Source organism: Palaemon carinicauda, chromosome 1 (genome assembly GCF_036898095.1).
Source record: "Palaemon carinicauda isolate YSFRI2023 chromosome 1, ASM3689809v2, whole genome shotgun sequence".
In the NCBI taxonomy this organism is placed as follows: Eukaryota; Metazoa; Arthropoda; class Malacostraca; order Decapoda; family Palaemonidae; genus Palaemon; species Palaemon carinicauda.
The window spans coordinates 239,838,251-239,864,130 of NC_090725.1; the positions used below are offsets into that span (position 1 = coordinate 239,838,251).

At 35.3% G+C, this 25,880-nt stretch overlaps 1 protein-coding gene across 4 annotated transcripts in view; it reads left to right on the top strand.

Annotated features, from left to right (window-relative positions):
* The window catches only part of LOC137654543 (probable cationic amino acid transporter), an 837,555-nt gene that overhangs the window by 328,955 nt on the left and 482,720 nt on the right, over window positions 1–25,880 (top strand). The gene's annotated exons all lie outside the window — the stretch shown is intronic.

The window sequence follows — 25,880 nt, forward strand, 5'->3', positions numbered from 1 at the left end:
AAGATACAAGAAGATGATAGAAAGACTTCTTTTGCTTTTGTTGGTGATGTCAATGCTCATCATATGGAGTGGTTAAATTCGGTTACTCCTACTAATGATCGCCATGGCTTAAGAGCTTTGGAGTTTGCCTCTGAATCAGAATGTGAGCCAATCATAAGTGGAGCTACTCACAGATCTGGTAACTGCTTGGACCTCGTATGCACAGACTTCCTTGGCATTATAACAAGTAAGGTTGTCTCTCCAGTTGGGACATTTGATCATGCCTTGATTTCATTAGTAGTGAAGACGGAGCAGCCTGTCCAGAATGTGTCTACTCGTGTAAGATTTGAATAACATCTCAAGCTGACTGGGATGGCATTTTGAGTAATCTTTTGGGGTTGCATTGGTCACAATTGTATATGTTGAGCCTGTTGTTCCTTTGAATGAGAATCTAGTCAACATAATTGATAGGTGTAGCCCTCCTTTTGTGGCAAGGTACCGAGTGAAAATGAACCCTGGTTCAATGATGATTGTATACGTGCCCTTTGGAAGGGTAACAGTTCATATTTGACTTGGAATAACTATACTTTGCTTAGAGATTTTGCTCAGAGAGTTTATGCCTCTAGTGTAAAGGAATACAATTTATCCATAAAAGAGACCATTTCTGGCACAGCCCACGAACATAAGTAGTGGGCTACCATTATATTTACACTCTTTGGTGCAGACGCAATAGTTCCTTTTTTTAGTTAAATCAGACAGCTCTGTCAATCACTGTCTAAAGAAAAAGGCAACCCTTTTGGCTGACGAATTTGACAGTAAGCAGAGTAATTAGAAACTTGATCCATTTTCTTCCTGATTTCCTGTGGCTAAACTAACTAGCTTAGCTTAGCTTTTCGAAATTGTCAAATCACAGCTCTCTTGACGGACCTTAATGCTTATGGGGCTTTCGATCCAAATGTGGTTTTTTTTTTTTTTTTTTTTTTTTTATATATATATAACTCCCATACTATCTAAAGATTTTGAACGTCGTTTGGCAAAACATCTAAATAAGTTTGATGAAGGTAATCATCTGTTCCTTATTTTGTAATTTGGCTTTCGTAAAGGCCTTGGAGCATGAATTCCCCTTCGTACAATCTCCAATGGTGTACAGAAATCCCTTGATTGTGGTCAGGAAGTCCATATGAATGGCGTGGATTTAATTTCTGCCTTTTACGATGTTGGCTATGAGGCCCTTATTTTCAAACACAAACAATTTGGAGTGGATGGATCTTTTATTAGCATCATTATTGAAATTTTAAGTAATAGATTACTGTACAGAGTTGTTGTTGATGGGCACCATAGTGAGTTTAGGGATGGGATTTCTGGTGTTCCTCAGGGTAATGTTCTTGGCCCATTACTTTTCATTCTGTATACACGTGACGTGGTTTGGCTTTGAAAATAAGGTCTTTGCATATGCATGTTATGCCACTCTCTTTTCATCAATTCCATCTCCTGAATGTAGATCTGCGGTTGCTGAATCGTTTAATATAGATCTAGCTAAAATTATTGCATTGTACAAATTATGGGGCATGAAGTTGAATCCAAACAAAACTCTAAGTATGATTGTAAGTAGGTCGAGGTCAGTGGCTCCTTAATATCTGGATCGCAGCATTAATAATGTTTCTTTAACTCTGTATGACTATTATAATTTTAGGTGTGATTTTCGACAGCAAATTAACTCTTGAGAACCGCATTAGGTCTATATCTTCTTCAATTGCACAAAATATAGTCTTGTAAGATTTTCGGTGATAAATCTATTCTGAAGAAGTGTTTTAATTCTTTCATTCTACCTTATTTCGAGTATTGTTCTCCTGTCTGGTCTTCAGCTGCTGATTGTCAGCTTAATTCGTTGAACAGGATCTTACGGTCTATTAAATTTCTTATTCTTGATCTAGATAATCTCTGGCACCTTCGTTCAATTAGTTTGTTATGAATGTTGCATAAGATTTTTCATAATTCCGACCATCCTTTACATTCAGATCTTCCCGGACTCTTGCCATCCTGTTCGTAATACTAAGTATGCAGTTAATTCTAATAGTCATGCCTTCTCCATCATGAGGCTCAATACTACACAGTATTCCAGAAGTTTTTATTCCAGCTGTGACTAGGATGTGGAACGATCTTCCTAATCGGGTAGTTGAATCGGCAGATCTTCAAAAGTTCAAATTGCAGTAAATTTTTTCATGTTGAAGAGGCTAACAGGTTGTTCCTAAAATATTTCAATCATTCATTATTTCTTATATAGTTTGTTCATTTATTTATTTCCTTTCCTCACTCGGGCATATTTCCCCTGTTGAAGCCCTTGGGCTTATAGCCTCCTGCTTATCCAACTAGGGTTGCAGCTTAGCCAGTAATAATAATAATAATAATAATCATCATCATCATCATCTGCGGAATGCTGTGATCTGACAGAATCGGCAGAACCGAGGAAAAAAATAAGTTACTTAATTTGACACTTCCGATATATTGAACTGTATGGAAGCAGTCATCGAATATCTCGTCTTGTATAGTATCAAATCGCTTTCGTTTCACTTCGTATTGCTATTTTACGATAGAACGAATTTTTTTAGGAACGAGGAGGGTTCATTGCATAAATATGCTGGTCGAGGATTATTTTTTTTTAAACTGCTAAACAAAATAGATTTACGCCCATAGTTAGTATGTTTATTCTAATTTTTCTACGATTTTATTCTGCCTTTGGTAACTGTGTTTATACCCAATTTTAAAATGAAAATACACCCAGCATGGGGTTTAAAAGTCTCCGAGAGTCTGATAGAAAGAATCATGATTATATCTGGTAGGTAAAATGTGTTTATTGAGTGGCATATTAATTTAACTTGGAGTCCGTTTTTGTCTTTAAAAGGAAACGGGGTTTAGATTTAGAAACAGTTTTCAAGTGGAGTTAGTTGTCTGTGTTTCTTTGGAATTTTGCAGGGTAATGTATTTTAATGGCGGTATTATTAGTTTCAGGGTTTTCATTTCACATGCGATTAATGATATGTAGTCTGAATACTAATGTGAATTGAGAGTTGATGACTTGATATACCTATTTTGTATGATTTGGATATTAAGGTGTTGTGCAATCCCAGTTTGGACTAGATTTGGAAGTGGAATTTGTGTGTGGACTATTATATGAATCTAAAGTGAATTTTAGTTTGACTGTTAATCTCGTTTAAAAGTAGAGTTCATATTCGAAGACTGACATTGGTTTAAAGGGAAATATGGAGGTGAAACGTAGCGTAAATGTAGATTTTGATACGCTCGTAAACTTGAAAGTAGAATATCAAACTATTATCATACAGATTTCAGAAAGGTTTATTCTACCATTATGTATTCTAATCATCCCCCCCAAAATTTAATAGATTGTTACATTCGTGTTTAGGAAGATGTATATTTAATACAGTAAAATATATATTGAAAATAATTATCTCCCCAGAGTGATGGGGACAACATTATATATTGTCAGTCAGTCATACATAAAGGTTGAATTTCAAATAGGAATTTGCCACCACGAACATATCTCGTCTAATACACTGTAATGCTTCCTGTAGATCAGGAAAGGGGGAATTTGTTAAACGATTTAGAAATGTTTGCCAGGTGGATCTGATGACATTTACTCCTACACATATGATGAGCCATTTATATTATGCAATGTCAGCGGGATTTCTCCCATTATGTTTGATTAACTGTCTGTGAGAATTTGAAATTTTGAAAATCTATGAATATATATAAAAAGTACGTTCAATTTTATATGATAATTAGAAATACGAGTATTTTATGGGAAAATTTAAACTTTCCATTCATAGTGGCCCTGAAAGATTTTAATGATGTCAGTATATGTTGAAAGAGGAAAAGATTTTTCATTTCAACAAATATGATAAATGTACGTAGTTATGAACAAAATTATTCAACTACTATGATGTTTTGTTCAAGTATTTATAAGTTAAATGCAACAGACCTTTATGCAAACTTTGATAGATAGTGTCGTAATAATTATGTAATCTCACGCTGTTAACAGAAAACTTGAGCCTTTTCATAAATGGAAAATGAATTTTCAGTGAAATATATAAATTCACGATACATTATCCATAGTTTTTATTTGTTAAATAGCACGTTGCTGAAGAAATATCTCATTTATGTACACATTGATTATTGGCGCATAGCAGTGATCCTTGTGCCCCGATGCTATCGCCTACATATTTTCTCCATATCGGGTCGACCTTGAACGTGGTCAAGTGAGAAGCACAGAGGGGTGAGGATGGGGTCGGAGGGTAGTGGAGACCTAGGAAGTCCCGGACCGCCCCCTCCTCCCCTCTGACCAGGATCAATGAACTCGAGGGTCCACGTGCATCACTGACGTGATTAATCAAGGTCGAATCGTTTAGAAAGGAAGTTTACATTGTGAAAGTCACCCTGCTTTCTCTCCGCTAAAATCCATTGGCTGTCAATGGTGACAGTCAAATGTTCGTACACGTACATTAATTTTTTCACAGAGAGAGAGAGAGAGAGAGAGAGAGAGAGAGAGAGAGAGAGAGAGAGAGTGCCCAGTCCTTTGAACTGTCGAATATCTTGCCGAAAATCTCGAAAGTATTCTCGCGTCTCTTGTAACGTATTATGGGATCTTACAATGCAACGATAACAACAAAGGTATCTTATCCTAAAAGTTTTACTAAATACAGGATGGTGAAGGCCTTCAGATACAAACACACACACACACACACATACACGTACACACACACACACACACACACACATATATATATATATATATGTGTGTGTATATATATATATATATATATAGACATGTATGTATGTATGTATGTATGTGTGCATGTATTCCATCTGCAATCTTGGTTGAAAGAGCAGAATACTATATGTTCACAAAAGCGCCAAGACGGAAATTAGAATTAACTGTAAAACAAACGAAAGAAAAATACAAAAGGGGTACATAATGAAGCCAAATAGATACGATAGATAAAACTGTATATAAACAGTAAAATGTAACTCGTGTCAGCATGTTCATCCATAATGCAATTATACTGATTTTAAATAAATCCAGGTGTGTACCGATTGAAATGCATGATTAGGAAGACCCTCCTCCATTTGCTTTTGGAAGGAAAGAAACATCATAAATCTATGATCGTGTGAATGAAAACCTAATGTACTGTATGTTTCATTATATGTATAGAATCCGGGTGCGATGTGCAATGAATTCCCGAAGTCAAGCTAACCAAGTTATTTAACAGAAGAAAAAAAAAAAGTTGAAACAGTAGGTATTGTAATGCACGTGTATTTCATACACGCTCAATACACTGTAATGCTTATTTTAGGGTGGAAGCTATGTAGCCTAATGATCGTTTGTTTCTTACACGCTCATGCACTTTTAGGTGATTGCACTCTCTCTCTCTCTCTCCTCTCTCTCTCTCTCTCTCTCTCTCTCTCTCTCTCTCTCTCTCTCTCTTTCGTGTTGCGAATACTAGATAAACCCGTCGATGCTTGCCTTTGCATGTTTCTTTTTTTTTAAGTTTCATGCCATTGTTATCCTCAACCGTTTGTATGTGAACTTATGTCGTTTGAATCAAATCAGGTATGTCCAGCTTGTCTTTCCGTTTAGACCCTTATCAGCCTGTTATAGTATTATTGTCTATATATACTATATATAATATATATATATATATATATATATATACACACATGTATATGTATTTATATATATTTAGATATATATATATATATATATATATATATATATATATATATATATATATATGTATATATATACACCACATATGTATGTGTATATTTATATAGATATATATACCAGTATATATATATATATATATATATATATATATATATATATATATATGTGTGTGTGTGTGTGTGTGTGTGTGTGTTGTGTGTGTGTCAAGACTTCCCTCGCTGTTGGGAGGAAGGACGCTGGTGACTGGTACAATACATGAACATACGTTACTATAGTCCAAAGCGATGTCAGGCAGGGCAACCGATCTGGTCTACCCCAAAGCTAAAGCAGTCCCTAGAAATGAAGGCAACCGTGCTTACCCCATACAAATTGGAAAAAAATACGTTAACTAAAGATGTATATGTATAGTATGTGTATATTTAATGTCTGATGCTTAATTCATGATATATTACGGTTTTGGTTTTCTTCTGTAAGTAGGAAAGCCATTATATTCAGCTTTTTCCTTTTTAGTCTTTTAGGAAATTTATATCGAAAATGGGAATAAAAAAATGCGAACCTTTAAACGCCGGACCGAGTCAGATTTTCCGCTTGTTAAAACTTTGCCTACTTCTTAATTAGCATCACTTTTTTATTTCTTACTTTTTGACTTTCCGAGGCTTCATTTGAATACTCCTACGTCAGATTAATGTGTTCGGCAGGATATTTTTTTTTTAATTTCTTTTAAAAAGCAGATCTATCTCTCTCTCTCTCTCTCTCTCTCTCTCTCTCTCTCTCTCTCTCTCTCTCTCTCTCTCTCTCTCTCTCAGCCATTCGTTTCTGTTTAAAAAAAATTCTAATTCTTCCTAAGTTTTTTAGACGATTCTTTTTTCATTAGTATTATATTATTGTTAGTGCAGATGTTAATTGACGATTGTTGTAAGTTAATATATATCGTTTCACAGGCTAAATTAAATTCTTTGTAAGCACTGAAAAAAAAAAAAAAACAGTATTGTGTGCCCTTCTTGGGAAGGTACGTGCAGTACATAGATCATGTATCCCAAATTTTTTCGAACATTAATTTTTATGGATTTGTCTCTGGTGCCTGACTGCTCGCGGTCATTATTATAGTTTTATTTGATCCTAAAATAGGGTTTTTCATAACATTATATCGACCTTGAATTGTAGAGTCTCTCTCTCTCTCTCTCTCTCTCTCTCTCTCTTCTCTCTCTCTCTCTCTCTCTCTCTCTCTCTCTCTCTCTCTCTCTCCAATACTACCATTAAAATTATCACTATATGAAACGGGATTATTCAGAAACTCAAAAGAAAAGAGAAAAGTAGGAAGAATATTGGGATATACTCACACTTTTATGAGAAGTCCCCATATAAAGATGGCAATGACTGGTTGGATACAGACCTATTCTGAGCATGCCACCAGTAATGTTTCTATACAAATGATAACTCTATGGAAGTGAGGCTTCGATGTTCAGTGTGCGTAAAAGGAAAAAAAAAGTTGGAAGCTTTCGAGACGAACTGTTTGGATAGAATAAGTTGTGTAAAAAGAATTGCTTGGATGAGCAATATGGAGATATGCCTATGAAAAGTTAAATCAGATTGTTTTGAGATGGTTTGGTCATGTTGAAAGATTGGACGACAATAGATTAGTGAAAAACAAAATTATTATGGAAGTTCTAGAGTTAGGTGGAGAGAGAGGCATTAAAAATGTTGTATAGATAATATGGAGATATAGTGGAAAAGAAGGGTTTTGATATCCAGGAAATGCAAGATCCGGTGAAATGGATGAATGTACAAGGGGTCTGACACACTGCTGATGAGTCTTTTGTGTAGGTAAAGGATGAATATGGGTTTGACTTTCGTGTTCTTATCTGAACTAACCCGCTGTGAAGGAAAACATGTTTCATACGTATGTGTATATATTATATATATATATATATATATATATAAAGTATATATATTTATATATGTGTTTATATATATATATATATGTGTGTGTGTGTGTGTCAATATATATATATACATATATATATATATATATATAATACACAGTGTGCATAAGTATTTATTCATGTATATGTATACATATAAATGCGTATGTATATATATATATATATGTATATATATATATATATATATATTTATATATATATATATATATATATAGGACTAATCACAGGTAAAAAAGTGTCTATTACTCTTCTATTCTTTGTAGAAGAATAGGTAACCCATTTCAACATGTTTAAAAGACATGGCATCCCATGACTCTAATATTCAAATTATATTTAAATTCCTGGCCACCTTAAACGAGAACCCTCCGCGAGTTTCAGCAGTGGAGCATATCTTAATGAGTTGGCCTTATCGTTTAGAAAAAAAGGTCATGCTACCTATGTTTTCCGTTTAATTAAATTAACTTTTTAAATCTTCCTTGTGATATGATAATGTCATCGTATATTTTCTTAATCTATTCGTATAGTGCCATGAGATTGATTATGTAATGATAAGGTTAAATCTTCACATTGAGTCTGTGCATACTTTTTTATAGTTATTCTCGCCACTATATGTTGATTTTTGTGTAATCTATATCGATTGTTTCCCTTGTGCTATATACAGTAGTTGAAGTTCAGTGTCAAACCCTTTCAGGGGATCTTTTCATCAGGTTAACATTTTTTATTAAGAAAATCAGTCCACAAAAGTTTTTGAGTCTACTACCCACCTTTGGGTTTTTTTCTTTTTCTTTTTGACCGCTGGCTCATATAAATTTTATCTGGTAAATTAGGTGTATGTGTTGTGACTTTGTCCAATGGTTTTTTTATCCGACTTTTCTTTGTTTTCTTTTTAGGTATGGTTGAGATAAGGACTTTATGGTTCATGCCCTCTGTAGCGAAGCCAGGAATAAATCCTTCAACTTTCGTTATCAAGGTAAGAGAAAATGTTCATTGGAAAATTAACATGGTTTCTTCATTACCTTGGGTAGATTTGGCTCTCACCATCACGATGACGTTGTTGAGCTCGAGGGTAACTAAGATGTTTCTTGTTAACATTCTGGGATTAAATAATATCTGGGAGGTGCTGGGAATATAGCCAGCGTGAAATTAGATTTGCTTCTCGGAAATTAATCGGCGAAAAATATTTCTTATGCTAATATTTTCTTCTTGCTATTTTCATCATGAAGGTAAGGATTACTGCAGACTACATTAACTTTTTTATACCAACAAGACAAAATGCTACTCTAACATGTATATACAACATGTATATGTATATGTATTCATATGTATAAATATTTTTGCAAATGAATTATCGACATTCATATTGCACTTGTTTTTTTTTTTGTTTTGTCTGAAGGTTCATACCACATTAAGTAATGAGTGACTTACAATTCATGACATGTAATTATATTTTTGTTAGTGACCTTAAATGAAATGACTTCTCCAAGATATCTCGCCCAGCCCGTAGCCCAGTCATTCTGCAACCATAGATTTCGAAGCGGGATTTTTACAGATATCCAAATGAATTTCACAGGATTTGATGGGTATTATGTGAACTACATTCATACCAATGTTCGTATTGATACTTGCTATAGAAAAGTTACAGTAGCCATTTCTCGATATCCGCGGGAGGCCGATTTTCGGCGGCGCTGTAAATTACTCCTAGAATACTTCACATATTTAAATGAAATTATCATGGATTTATGGGATGCATATTTACTTGGTCCGTACTAATTTTTATGTTGATATCTGCCATAGAAAAACTACAGCAAACGTTTATCTCGTTATGGGTTGAATGGTTATTTTTGGCGGTGGAGTAAATAGTTCCTAGAATAATTCAGCTGATATTTTCGGCGCCGGGGTCAACAACTCCTATACCAATACGTATATTCAAATGAAATTTTAAGGGCTTATTTAGATATATATAAGCTTTGTTTCTGCCAGTTTTCATGTTCATACCTGCTATAGGCATGCCCTGGCTGTCAGTTTTGTTCGTAAGTGACGATTTTTAGCTAAAAAATCAGTGAGGAGGAGCAAACTACTCCTAGAGCTTTACAGATATCCAAATGATTTTCACAGGGTTTGATTGGTTTTATGTGAACAACAGTACATTCATACCAATGTTTGTATTGATACTTGCCACAGTAACCTTTTTTTTTAAATCCGCAGGATAGGCCGATTTTCGGCGGCGCCGTAAATTGCTCGCAGAATACTTCACATATCTTAATGAGATTTTCAGGGACTTATAGGATGGATATTTACTTTGTCCATACCAATTTTCATATTGCCAAAGCAAACGTTTATTGCGGTATAATTTGAATAGTTATTTTTGGCGGTGGAGTAAATTGTTCCTAGAATAATTCACATATCCAAATGAAGATTTCAGGGATTGATGGGAAACAGTTAGTTCCTACCAAATTCCATTGTAATTTCTACAATTGAAAAGACACAGCTATCATGTAGCCTTCTTAAATATGCCGTTAAATGACGCAACATTACAGTGAACTGCGTTATAGTGAGCGACATCAACAAGGGACAATGCCGATCTTATAAACAATATCCGTCCCGAGTTCAGTTTGTTTATTTTTATATATTTGCAAGGCTCAGTGAAAACAAGACTGAAAGTTTCCTTATTTTTGTTCATAGTTTTGATTTTGTTTGTTGAGGCTCCAGTAAAGTTTGTCAACTAATATTGGTATTATTCTTTTAATGTTTAGTCTTATACTATAACAAGACTAAAACTTAGTGGAAGATATCTTTTCTTAAGATACGATGTGTATTAAAGATATTTTGGTGTAATATAAAGAGAGAGAGAGAGAGAGAGAGAGAGAGAGAGAGAGAGAGAGAGAGAGAGAGAGAGAGAGAGAGAGAGAGTGGGGAATTTATTTCGATACTGTCCTCTGATAATGAGTTTTATTGGTACAATTTATCACTCGACATAATGTCCATTCCATAAGAGAAGTTTTTCACAATAAAAAACAAGTTTCCATGATATAAGAATTATTTTTTTTTTAATAAAAATCAGGCTAAAGTTAATTCGCCTTTTTGTAAATTCACTCGTTTATTAATTCAACGCCATAAAATCAGGAGGTATTGATTTAATTTTCTTTTATTGTTGTTTTTGTTCTTGTGATATTACAGTTTTCATTAATGAAGTTGAAATTGTTAGAGTTAAACTATTATAATTACACTCACAAATTCCCTATGAAATAACTCTCAGCTGTTTGTTGGAAACAAACGCGTTTGGTTGAATATGTGTTGTCTTCTAATTTCCCTAATTGTCTCTTTATGTAAATATAAACGAGAAGGTTACTACTTCTGCTGGGGTCGTGAAAGAGGCAGTTGGGAAGCTCTTTAGGCGGCCTCTCATATTCTAGTCAGGAGTGCTAGAATTAGTCTCTCTCTCTCTCTCTCTCTCTCTCTCTCTCTCTCTCTCTCTCTCTCTCTCTCTCTCTCTCTCTCTCTCTCTCTCTCTCTCACACGTTGTTTCACTACTCATTTCGTGATTCAGTTAGGTGTCTAAATCAACCGGGTTAAGCCATTATCCTGACGCGTTTGTTTTCTTTTTGGTGAAAGTGTTCTTTTAGGATCCTGGAATTCTGTATATACTGTAGTTACCAGTAATTCAGTTTCAGAAAAAATATATTTACACAATATATATATATATATATATATATATATATATATATATGTGTGTGTGTGTGTGTGTGTGTGTGTGTGTGTATAAGAAAATTCATCGGAGAGAAGAAGCTGAATGAGAAAATGTATTCACTGGACGAAGGGTAAACATGGTTACCTGTGTCTTTTAGTTTTTAACTTTCTATTTTTGTTTGGTAATGCAAAATGGATAAAATATAAAAAAAATAGATTTAGTAATGCAAGGTAGAGTGTTTTTCAATTGTTCTTTTCAGTTTCCTGGTCATGGGTCTTGTGAGGCCCATTTGTTAGCAGTGGAAAGAGAGAGAGAGAGAGAGAGAGAGAGAGAGAGAGAGAGAGAGAGAGAGAGAGAGAGAGAGTTATTTTGTATTCTAGACATAAGAGAATTTCGTATTTCCTACCATTTTATCATGTTTTTTTTTTTTTTTTTTTAAGAAAATGTGCTAACTTTCTGGAAGTACCTACTAAATAAGTCATTTTATAAAAAGACAAAGTTATTGTCAAATTTATCAATGTATGGCTTATTAATGTTTTATGCTTCAGACTAGCCCTGCAACTAATAGGGTTATTGAAATGGTTGATCATCAGCCTTTTTCTAATGATAATTCGTTATTATTATTATTATATTATTACTTGCTATGCTGCAACTCTAGTTGGAAAAGTAGGATGCTATAAGCCCGAGGGCTTCAACATGAAAAATAACCCAGTGAGGACAGTAACAACATGGAAATGAATATTTCCAATATAAACTATATAAACGTTAAGAACCAATAGGAAGAGAAATAAGATAAAATAGTGTGCTCGAGTTGTACCCTCAAGCAAGAGAACTCCAACCCTAGACAGTGGAAGACCACGGTACAGGTGCTATGGCACTACCCAAGACTATAGAATAATGGTTTGATTTTGGAGTGTCCTTCTCCTAGAAGGGCTCCTTACCATAGCTAAAGATTCTACTTTCTACCCTCACCAAGAGGAAAGTGCCATTGGACAATTACAGTGCAGTAGTTAACCCCTTGGGTAAAGAAGAATTGTTTGGTAATCTCAGTGTTGTCAGGTGTATGAGGACAGAGGAGAATGTGTAAAGAATAGGCCAGGCAAAGGTAAAAAAAACTGTAACCAGAGAGAAGGATCCAAGTAGTACTGTCTGGCCAGCCAAAGGACCCCTTAACTCTCTTGCGGTAGTATCTCAGTGGGTGGCTGGTGCCCTGACCAACCTACTAACTTTCTCATTTACACTGGAATAAGATAGATAGAGGCTGATATCGTATTCATCTTTTGCAATCCAGGTTTTATTCTGAACTTGGCTACCAGTTGATTATATTATAGGTCTCGCCATTCCTCGCCTTTCTTACCCATGATTCTCAAACAAGCCACCCATCAATGAATCGAATGTCAAGTAGCTTCTGTAAAATGCAAACCTGGATAGAGCCAAGGAGGGAATTTAGATATTTGAAATTAAATAGCCCTACTTTATTTCCTAACATAATCATGAAAAAATTTGGCATAATATTCATTATAACTCATTGTTATATTTTCCATAATAACTACAATAACCAATTTTTCAATGTTCCTCTTAAGTAACCATTTTCTTGTATTTCTACCGCTGTTTTTTTAATGCCTTTAGCTTCTTTCGTTTTAAATTATTTTAATCTTTTGCGTAAAAAGGTTGCATAACAATCTTTGGAAGTTTCCCATCCGAGTCTTCTGTGCATAAGGCCATCAGTTTTATTTTTATACTGAAGAGGGATGTTTCCTGTTATAATTGTCTCCTTGGAGGCTTTCGAAAGTATAAGAAACAAAATGAAAGTTTCTAGAAGGTTGCTGCTCGGCAGTCCACAAAGCCCATTGAAACTGTTCCACATTCAAGTCTACCTGGTCTGAACGGACTACATAATTGGTAGAGCCGTGACAGATCATAGTGCTACCCAATCTGCATCAAAATAACAAAATATTGAATTTTCATGGAACACATACTCATGTAGCCTATAGTAGGTATGGTTATTTGTTCATCTAGGTATTTAGCTTCATTTAATTGTTTTTCATAGACATTTGCCAATCTCAGAGAACGTGGTTAGCCTTGGTAAGTCAAATTATTCTTTCTTTATATTTAAGCTTCAGTTATCTACTGTAGTATGTTTGTAACTTATTTGAAGTCCAGACTGATCCAATTTGTTTTTAAGATAATTTTTCGATTATATTAAAATACTATTTCTTTCATAGAAGAGTTCATAACTACCATAGAGCTATCCTTATTATATGAAACCAATCTTACGAACATGAAGTCTTTCTGATATAGTTAACAACCCTCCTACGCACTTAAGATGGTTATACATATCCAATGAATCCGAGTCCTTCCATGTTCTTTGGTCCCCTCCAGAGTACTGGAAACCCATCCCAAATACTTGAGACCCATCCTTAATTCTTAAGGCTCTCTTTAGGTTTTGAGTTAGTTCCTGCCTTCATTTTTTTTTAGATAATTTTTATGATATGAGAATCTCGAGTCATTTTGATGAGTCTTCAACTGTACTGTATACCCATGCTAGGTTTCTGAGAAGCCACATCGTTACAAATCCCTCCCAAGCTCGTATATAACAATGCACAATTCTTAAGTACTGGCGATAACTTTAAATCTTTAGTCCTGATGCTGCAATTGCTCTTTAATTGCTGAAATTTAAGTCATTAATTTCTTTTATCTATTTATTTTTAGACAGTTCGCACTTAAATTATTCCAAAATACTTGAAATCCTTCTTTCTATCTTAATCGTCTCTTTCTTTCTTTAGGCTTCTAAGTACTAGATACAACTCTAACATTACGTAGAACCTCCCTTGAGTGCCTATGACCCCATTATACATGTTGAATCCAACATGTCATGCTAAGCGACAGTTATGCATATGAAATCCATCATTAGTTCTTTCTTTTGACAACTCCTGAGGGCTTGAGAACCTACTTAGAATCCCTCCAACTTAAAAATAACACAAGTAAAATAATTTAGCTTATGCCACTTGATTTTGTTCTACTACCCTTTCAAGTACGAAAAACATCCAAAATACATTAAGTGAATTTTGAGTACTTAGGATAACCACTATCCATCTCAGATATTTCTGAAATCCTTTAGACACATCAGTAACAGTGTTTTCATTGTAAGGGTTTCTCATTTAGTGTTTACACTGCTCATCGACCAGTCAGTAATATAAAGCTTTGTATTTTTTTCTCTATTTTTCATGATTGCTTAATTTCTATTTAGTGGTCAGTTCTGAGTTGATGAGTTAAAATTCAGTTTTGCTGTACTATTCTCTCTTCTATTGTAAGTACACACAGGTCTGCCACCTTGATTAATGACATTATCTCCACGACCCAAACTAGTTTCAGAATTACTGTAATCTTAGACTTCTACTTGCCTTATATTTTTATGTTTCATTTCCCTAATTTACATTTGGGAGTATGCTTTCTTGCTTAGTAAATGTTCAAGAATTAGACATCATGTTCAACCTTCAACATTTATTTATATATATTCTATGTATGTATGTATATATATATATATATATACATACATACATATATATATATATATATATATATATATATATATATATATATATATAGCAAATGATAGAAGTGTGCATTAAAATGCTCGAAAGCGCTAGGTACTAAGGTATTTTATGATTTCCTAATGTCTTTTGCTGCATATGAAATCACGTTATCTTTATGACAGTATATATATATATATATATATATATATACATATATATATATAAATATATATATATGTGTATATATATATATATATATATATATATATATAATATACACGAGTGTGTGTGTGAACAAAATGATGCATACGATCATTCTCCTCAGTACACACGCAGAAACATTTTCTGAATCTCATTTTAAGGGAAAACCTTTCATTTGTTGACATATCAGTGATTTCGCTCCTTTGTCTGAAAATATTCGAGCATCTTATTGGCAACTGGTAGATCGTTTACCTCCATTTGTTTGTTATCCTTCGCATCCCCTCTTGCGAAGAGGATTTTACATCCTAGAAAGGGGACGAGAGAGTTTATTTACTCTCTCAGTTCTCCACTTGCACAACCCTTATATATTTCACCAAACTCATACGTGTGTTTGGATAACATATGTCATATATTATCTGTATTTTGAAATAAATACATTCCTGTTTGTTTTCATAATGGAATCTTTCACTAGGACAAGATCTGAATGTATATTTAATGCGCTACATGTACAAGGAGATGTTATAGCTTCTAGAATCATATCCTGTTGTTAGTTTATTTTTCTCAATGAAAGATACTATGAAGTTCATCCAGATAATTGGAAAGTTATCCTATAACGTTTTTGATTTCTTATGGAAGTAGTGTCAAATTTATGAGCTCATTTTTATGAAGAAAACACATTCCTTAAAATTCCGTGGACTGGTAAGATGTACACAGTGTGAATTTTGTCGATAATGTTGCTGTTGCATAACGTATCTCTCTATGCTTTTCTCTCTTTTGTTGTTATCCTCGCCATTTGTTCAACTAACCAGAATCCAGGTCACGACTTATGTCAACAGTCACGGTATGATTTGTAGGACTTTTTTAATCCTTTCATCCCAACCCCTCACGAAAAAAAGGACATCGCATTTAACTTGGATTAGAAAAATATCAATTAGTTAGGAATTTCATATCCATAGACATATGACTTAACGTAGGTTTAAAACTCATACGTGTAAATAATGATAGGAAATAACTGGACATTATGAGACATAGACTAAGTCCAATAGCAGTGAATGGAGTAGAGGTTCACGCGATAGCATATATACAGTGGTGTTCAAAGTCATTAAAAATTCTTGCTTTATAGGGACGGTAACTAGAAGCTCATTTTAATGTGCAATCAAATGCACATTTCGGCCGGATGTAAAGAGAAAAAAAAAATGAAAAAATTATAGTCCTTATGATTTGTTGAAAACGAATGACAGAGCACTTGAAGGCACGCATATTATTAACGAAGTCATTTGATCGTTTCATCAAACCCAGTTAAATTTAGTTTGAAACCATGGCCGGTAAGCAGCTCTGAGAAGAAACATTACTACAATCAAAATCAAACCTCATCTTAGATAACCTCTAAATGGTAACCAAAGGAATTGTGAAGTATTTGCATGCTATTAGAGATTATGTGTTTTATGAATTCATTTCTCATTTTAACATTTCCACGTATCTTCTTTACCAATCAAAGTTTTTTTCGTCTTTACTATATCAGCCCTCTTTAAGATAAGCCAAGGGAAACCGGTTTAGTGGCTGCAAACCCAGCCATCTTTAGAAGTCTTAGAAACCTAGCTTGCATCTTAGCCTAATGGAACCTCAGGTTAGTCTTATCTCAGACAAATATAATGAAAAAAAGAAAAAAAAATCTCAGTCTTCAGCTGAAGAATGCAGCTTAGAATGTCATTCGAAATTTTAAGATGATACATTTTGGTATCGACATTATTTATTACAATGAGACAGACTATCCAAACAAGGTCTTTCTGTAAGTAGGTGAAACTGCATTTTTCTTGAAGGTATTACCAGAAAAATGGTTGCTAGGATTCTAACATAAACTAAACTAATGATGAATATTTAGGAATATATTTTTTATATGAGTGAATGTTTCATGAATGTCAGAATACCACTTATGGATGGGATATACATCAATTTGATCTATGTACATAAACCCTGTCTTTTCGCCACTGTCAAATATGTTGAGATTTCTTTCTATGATCAGATGAATAAGACTCCATGCTTGGTTTCATAATCTAATAAGTCCATCTTTATGGTGGGCTTCAATTCTAGAGTTTTGTCTAATCGTGTTGCTTAAAGGTTGTGGCTGCCTATCAAAAACATGGAGACTCACAATCTTGGGGCTCGGCTCCAAGCTCTCATTTTACTCACATCACGATTTGCGTCCTCAATTTTACTACCCTTGTGAGTTGAAGATTGGGGATGGGTTGGCTCTATAGGGTTACCTGCTAGTTCTGAAGCAGTTGTTGCCTGGTCTGTCCAGGGATTAGCTTGGGTGGGAAGTGGCTTGGACGTGTATTATATATATATATATATATATATATATATATATATATATATATATATATATATATATATATATATATATATATGTGTGTGTGTGTGTGTGTGTGTGTGTGTGTGTGTGTGTGTTCGGTCTCGAGGACATCGTGCAACTGGTCTCTTAAGATGTTGTGCAACAGTACAATGACTAACCCCTGATTTTTTCCTCTCATGAGTAACCTTTGAACCTTTTTGGTGGTATCGTTGATATGCGGTGTGCAAGCATTACATACCAGTCTTAATGCATATCAAATACTGGTTATTCAAAATCTAAGATTCCAGATGCAATGTAAACTAAAGGTTATATCTCATCTCTTTGACCATCATATTCTGTAAAGATAAATTGCAGGATTTTATTACTACTTTGGCCATTTTTGGTGCTGTATATTGGTGAAACCGCCATCTGCTAAGATGAATACTGTCCACCACAGAGAGAGTTATCATCTAAAACACTTACTGTATGTGAAAGAAGCCCCCTTGCCGTGAACCAAAGAGACTGAAGTGCATGATCCTTTGGCAGAGGGATTTATTATTGTAACTGATTTGAGCGTCATTTTACTCAACTAAGCTGTTGGATATTTCAATAAAGAAACTGAATCTGTAACACCAAGTTAGTATGAAAAATATTTGTAGTTGCTTATTACCAATTCTAACATATCAATCGAGTTGCTGATAATAATGCTGAGATCTACGTGATGCTAAATTAAAAGAATTCTCCATTAGCGATACATCTCCAACTGACTTTTGCAGTGTACGGCTATCTGTGTTTTAAAACCTGGATGGCCTATGTCAACTACAAAATAACTGGGTGCTAAGAAGTTCTCAAGATAAATAAATGTCGGGAAAATAAGGAACGATGTCACTACGGGGATTAACAATTCGTCCTCTCTTCCAGGTTTTGGGATTATCTACCCACCTTGTGGAAGGTGCAGGGCGTAGGAAAGATGCAACCAACAAAGAAGTCACGTTTTATTATTATATGAGATAGTCATTTACGCCATTCGTAACTGAGTGGTTGTAAATTTATTATCGGCATTGTTTTAAAAGTAAGTTTTAAAAGTAAGTCAGGAAGGGCATCCGGCCGTAAAAACCTGTGCCAAAACCTTAAATGGAATGAGCCGAAATTGGGAAAGAGGTAATACTAGGGCGTACTCCGTAAACGACGCACAGAGACATCGCCTTAACTCTGTGATAAGGCGAGGGCTACTGCATCAGGAGCGGGTGCAGCTAAAGAAGCGAGCTCACTTTGGACTCAGAATATGTCAGCTTAATGTTGGGTCCATGACTGGGAGAGGTAGAGAAGTGGCTGACTTGATGAGGGAAAAGAGAGTAGATGCTATGTGTGTGCAGGAAACACGATGGAAGGGAAATAAAGCTAAAGAATTGGGTGATGGATATAAGCTATATTATAGCGGAGCAAATAAACAAGGTAGGAATGGAGTTGGCATAGTACTGTCTGGTGAGCTGAAAAATGCAGTGATAGAGGTGCATAGAAAGAATGACCGTATCATCAGATTGAAGATCTGTTGTGGAGGAGAGATTCTGAATATTATAAGTGCATATTCACCTCAAGTTGGTTGCACAGAAGAGGAGAAGGGAAATTTCTGGAGAGACATGGATGGAGTAATGCAAGAACTGGAAGGACAGGAGAGGGTCATAGTGGGGGCAGATTTGAATGGCCGTATTGGAAGTGAGAATGAGGCAATTGGTCGGGTGCATGGGGGCCATGGAATTGGGGAGAGAAACCCAGAAGGAGAGAGTGTTGTGGACTTTGCTGTGTCATTTGACATGGCAATAGTAAACACATTCTTTAAGAAGAAAAGGGAACACCTAATAACTTATAGGAGTGGGGGAAGATGCTCCCAGATAGACTACTTCCTGTATAAAAGGATAAAGCTGGTGGAAGTCAAGAACTGCAAGGTTATCCCAGGTGACCATGTAGCCCCCAACACAGACTGTTATGTATGGACTTAGGCCTAAAAAGGGAAAGAAAAGCTAAAGCTAAAGGGATAAGGAAAATTAAATGGTACAAACTAGTGAGGGAAGGAGATAAGATGAGAGAGTTTAAAAGAAGGGTTTTGGAGGATATTGATAGAGGAATTGAAGATGTTCAAGAATGGTAGACACGAAATGCAGCAGTAATGAGAAGGCATGGAAAGGAGCTGCTAGGAGAGACATCTTGTATCATATGGGAAGAAAAGGAGAGTTGGTGGTGGAGTAAAGAAATTGAGAAAGTTGTAAAAGATAAGAAGGCGGCAAAGAAGAGATGGGAAGAGTCACAGTCAGGGGAAGACAGAGAGAGGTTCAGAGAGAAAAACAAGGTGGTGAAGAGGGTAGTAGCCCAAACTAAAGCTAAGGCATATGATGGTGTGTATAATGAGCCGGGGACAAAGGAAGAATTAAACAAGATGGATCAAGCTATCGAAGACTAGAAATAAGAGCACCAAAGATATTACACACATCAAACAAATAAAAGATCAAGATGGTGTAGTACTTAGAAAGGAGGAAAACATTGTAAAGAGATGGAAAGAATATTTTGAACAGCTGTTAAATGAAGAAAATGATAGATTATTAAGAGAGGATGGACTGGTGAATTTTGGCATGGTAATAAGTTTCTCTAGGCAAGAGGTAATAAATGCACTGAGGAAGATGAAGAATGGGAAGGCAACTGGACCAGACATGATTCCTGTGGAGGCATGGAAAGCCTTAGGAGATGAAGGAGTGGATATACTGTACGATCTCATGATGAAGATTTTTTAGCAGGAAAAGATACCAAATCAGTGGTGTGGGAATATATTGATCCCAATCTTTAAAGGGAAAGGTGATGTCCAAGAGTGTGGGAATTAAAGAGGTATTAAATTGATGTCCCACACTTTGAAGATACTGGAAAGGATGATAGATGCCAGACTAAGAGAAGAAGTAGAAATAGGTAAAGAGCAGATGGGATTCATGAAGGGGAGGGGAACAACAGATGGTGTATTTTGTCTGAGGCAACTAATGGAGAAATTCCAGGAAAAGCAAAGAGACCTGCATGTAGTATTCATTGACCTTGAAAAGGCTTATGACCGAGTCCCAAGACAAGAGGTATGGAGGAGTCTGAGGGAGAGGAGGGTGCCAGAGAAGTACGTTCGACTGACACAAGAGATGTACCGTAGCGTATTTACTTGAGTTAGGAGCAGTGCTGGGGAGACAGAGGGTTTTGAGGTGAGAGTAGGATTACACCAAGGGTCAGCTCTGAGCCCATTTATCTTTAACATAGTGATGGACGTTTTGATAGAAGAGGTAAGGGAGGCAGTACCATGGAACATATTGTATGCAGATAATATTGTTCTTTGCGCAGAGAGCAGGGAAGATCTGGAAATGAAATTGGAAAGGTGGAGGCAAGTACTGGAGGACAGGGGAATGAGAATAAGTAGATCTAAGACAGAATATATGTGCACCACCAGTGAGGGGATGATAGAGAAAGTATACATCTTAGGGGAGAACAGATAAAGAGAGTTGATAAGTTTAAGTATTTGGGATCATTTGTTAACGCTCGAGGAGGTATGGAAGATGAAGTTAAACATCGGGTACAGGCAGGCTGGAACAACTGGAGAGCAGCCTCAGGAGTTCTTTGTGACAAAAGAATACCACTAAGGTTAAAAGGAAAATTTCATAAGACAGTGGTAAGAACAGCAATGCTGTATGGAACGGAAACAGCAAGCATGAGGAAGACAGAGGAGAAGAAGATGGATGTTGCAGAAATGAGAATGCTTAGGTGGATGTCTGGGGTGACAAGAGAAGATCGGATAAGAAATGACTACATAAGGGGCTCGACAAAGGTGGTGGAAATATCAAAGAAAGTGCAGGAAGGGAGGCTGAGATGGTATGGACACCTGATGAGGAGAGATGAGGACCACGTTGGGAGACATGCTATGGAGATGGAGGTTCAGGGAAGAAGAAGAAGAGGGAGACCAAGAAAGATATGGAGAGACTGTGTGAGAAGAGACTTACAGGAGAAGGGGATTGATGAGGCAGAAGCGCAGAATAGAAAAAGATGGAAACGTCTCATCCACAACGGCGTCCCCATATAAAAATGGGAACCAGCTGGGAAGAAGAAGATTGTTTTAAAAGTAAGTTGTATGGAAACACAGAGTTAGTATTTCAGTTGAACGTCTGTTTAAGTATGTACGTAGACATTCTTGCAGTCTACCTCAAACGCATTCAGGAATAAGGTGGAAGAAAAGGAGTAGAGCCTACGTATTCAGCTACACAAATAGTTGCCATACAGCTTATCACGAATATTAGTAATTTGATGTTGTAGTATGCTATCGTATTGGTAAATATCAAATTAATATCTACATCATGTTTCAGGAACCCTTTGTTGACTTATTCCCATTCTGCCAAATGCCATCTCCCTAATCTGCCATTATCTCTCTCTCTCTCTCTCTCTCTCTCTCTCTCTCTCTCTCTCTCTCTCTCTCTCTCTCTCTCTCTCGTGCATGAAACTGGAAATGTTTGTCTTCATTGTGCCGTGAACTTCATATACATTCGGTTTGTTAGGGAGAGCAGCCATGCATTTCAGGTCGGCTAAAGAAGTTTTGGTTTTATCCTGGATGTGACACCAGTAAAATTTTATTGTCTTATCTTGTTTTGGATCTAACAGGGGAAAAATAACCCAGTGAGGAAAGGAAACAAGGAAATAAATAAATTACAGGAGAAGTAACAAACAGTTAAGATGAGATATGTTAAGAGCAGTTACAGCTTTCAATTATATCTTTCATGTATAAACTATAAAAACTTAAAAAAAAAAAAACAGAGGAAGAGAAATATAAAACAGCGTGTCCGAGTGTACCCTCAAGCAAGAGACCTTTAATCCAAGACATTGGAAGGCCGTGGTACAGAGGCTTCGGCACTACCTAAGATTAGAAAACAGTGGTTTGATTTTGATGTGTCCATCTCCTAGAAGAGCTGCTTACCATACCTAAAGAGTCTCTTCTACCCTTACCAAGAGGAAAGGGTAAAACTCGCAGGAACACGCAGCACACTCATATGCAATAAATCTCAAGGTAAAAATGTCGTAAATGCGCAACTAGTCTGGATTCACTCATTTTCTTTTCTTTCTTGAGGTTCATTCTATATTGTGCATAGATAAAATTGCATTGTGGAAAATGATTTTATCCCTCAAACAAGGTAAATAAAGCAGTATTTTTTTTTATCCAGTCTTCCTTCTCCTGAGAAATTGTTGTTCTGATCTCTCTCTCTCTCTCTCTCTCTCTCTCTCTCTCTCTCTCTCTCTCTCTCTCTCTCTCTCTGAACAATGAGATACATATCAAAGAACGAGAAACCATTATTAGAAGAAGTTTTTAAGAATTTAGATTGGGAAAATGTAGGAATTGATATGATAGGGGAATACCCTAAAGATTTGCAGATGACATAGTTGTGTTTAGTGAATCATAGAAAGAATTACAAAAGATGATAGAAGATATGAAAACAGAAAGCTGAAATGTAAGACTGAAAATGAATATGAATAAAACTAAGATGATTTTTAATAAAAATGCAGAGAGACGACAAATAAGAGTTATGGACGAGCCCCTAGAGATTGTTGATGAATATACTTACTTAGGACAGACAGTAGTTCAAGTGTTCCCCCAGGAAACGAGACTAAATTTAAAAGAAGGATAAACATGGGATGTAGAGCATTTGGTAAACAAATTGAGATTATGAAATGTAAAATACCACTTTCTCTAAAAAAAAGAAAAGTATCAGTTGACATTGTCCTACCAGTATCAATTTATGCATCAGAAACTTTGAGGCTTACTAAAGCCTTAGAACATAAGCTAGTTTCATTTCAAAGAGCTCTTTGAGGATAATGATGGGATTAACGCTAAAAGAGAAAAAGAGCAACATGGATAAGAGAGGAAACTTAGAGGATAATCTAACAACATATAAGAAACAGAAATGGACATTGGGAGGACATCTAATGAGTATGACAGATATTAGATGGACATTAGAATAAGAGAATGGGCCCCTAGAGATTGTAAAAGTAGCAGGGGGAAGGAAGAGTAGACGATTTATTGACGAACTTTGAACGTTTGTGGGTGTGGACTGGCACAGAAGACCTCATACAGACGCAAGTGGAAAGACATGTCTGAGGCCTATGTCCTGCAATGGACAAGTAACAGCTGATGATAAGGATGAGGTTGACGTGTGTGTATATATGTATATGTATATATATATATTATATATGTATATATATGTATATATATATATATATATATATATATATATATATATATATATATATATATATGTGTGTGTGTAGAAGGAAGAGAAGACGATTTATTGACGAACTTGGAACGTTTGCGGGTGTGGACTGGCACAGAAAGACCTCAAGCAGACTCAAGTGGAAAGACATGTCTGAGGCCTATGTCCTGCAATGGACAAGTAACAGCTGATGATGAGGATGAGGATGAGGATGACGTGTGTGTGTATATATATATATATATATATATATATATATATATATATATATATATATATATATATATATATTTATATATATATATATATATATATATTTATATATATATATATATATTTATATACATATATATATATATATATATATATATATATATATATATATATATATATATATATATATGTATGTATGTATTAAAATGAGCGTTAGTATTGCTAATTAACTAGAGTATCCACAGCTGCTAAAACATTTAATGTAATGAATTAAGTGGGAAACTATTCAGACTCCATTTTAATTCTTATATCCGCTTAGAATTACAAGATATTAAAAAGTACGACAAATTTCATCTGTAATCTGTTACTCTTGAATATGAAGTTTGGTATAATCATATTCACCGCTCATGTAAATGAGAATTACGGTGTTTAACCAGACGCATGTTAAAATTAAAAATAGGTTGAGAATTCTTTAATTATTCATAATTTTTTTTTTCGCGATACACCTCTATTTCCTTTTGAACGAGGTTGGATTAGAGGTGTATAACGAATACTTATAGGGTTGTGGTGGCCGTTGTGGTAACGTCCCTAACTGTTGAACGCCTGACTGGGGTTCGAGCCTTGCTCAAACTCTTAAGTTTCTTTGGTCGCTGCAATCTCACCATCCTTGTTAGCTAATGATGGGTTGTTTAGGGGAGCCTATAGGTCTATCTGCTGAGTCATCAGCAGCCATTGCCTGGCCCTCCTTGGTCCTAGCTTCAGTGTTATAGGTGCCTTGGGCGCTGATCATGTGTAATATAGACATTCTCTAGGGCATTGTCCTGCATGATAGGGCAATGTCACTGTCCCTTGCCTCTGCCCTTCATGAGCGATCTTTAAACCTTTAATTAGTAACTTTCGTGTTTCTCATCATGTATTTACTGTAGTGAACGGTTGCTTTCAAGCACTACGCTTTATCTTGGCCATAGCGACATTAATACAGATACCCCTTGGCAGCTTAGGGACAGATGGGATGTTTGTTAGGAGCTATTATTGGGCTTACCAAACGTGAATCTAATATTGTAACACATTGGTAGACTGCTCATCCTAAAGTTGGGTGGTTTGGTTTCTATGTCCATACACGTATGGTATGCTATATATATATATATATATATATATATATATATATATATATATATATATATATATATATATATATATATATAATTTATGTGTGTTACGTTTGTATTTGTTCTGTGTTTATAACAGTAGTAAACGAATACCTGCTAATTCGTAATAATTATATAATTTTCTTTACATATGTAAATAAAACCATGTTTATTCCCCTCTTTTCTTTTAGCTGTATCATATTATAGTTTGAGCTTGATCGCAAATCTGTAATCAAATTGTTCTTAAGTGTTGTGTGTAGTAACCTCTCCTTCCTCCCCTTATCATACCATGTCCTACACATATTTCTCTTGCAAAAATAATTGTGTTCTCTCCTTACGGGATACCTTTACAATTCTCTCTTATAGGATCATTATTTCTGCTTTTGATTTTGGTTAATAGTTTCTGAGAATCTTTAATGATAACAATAATATGACGGTTTGAAATAAATAACTTTAGCCTTATAGCAATAATGATAATGAACATATTCTGTTGATATGAGGGTTATTATTTCTGATATTTGCATTTTGAAGTGAATTCGAAATTTGCAATTTTAGTCATATCGGATGAAACTCCTTTATTTCCCTGTGTTAAGGTGACAAAGTAAATTTTCATAATTTCAACGTGGTAAAGATCTCTCTCTCTCTCTCTCTCTCTCTCTCTCTCTCTCTCTCTCTCTCTCTCTCTCTCTCTCTCTCTGGTAGAGTTCTCTTGATTAAGGGTACACGCAGGCACACTATTCTACGTTTCGTTATTTCTTTTCCTCATTGGGCAATTTTTCCTGCTGGAACCCTTGGGCTTATAGCATCCTGCTTTCCCAACTAGTG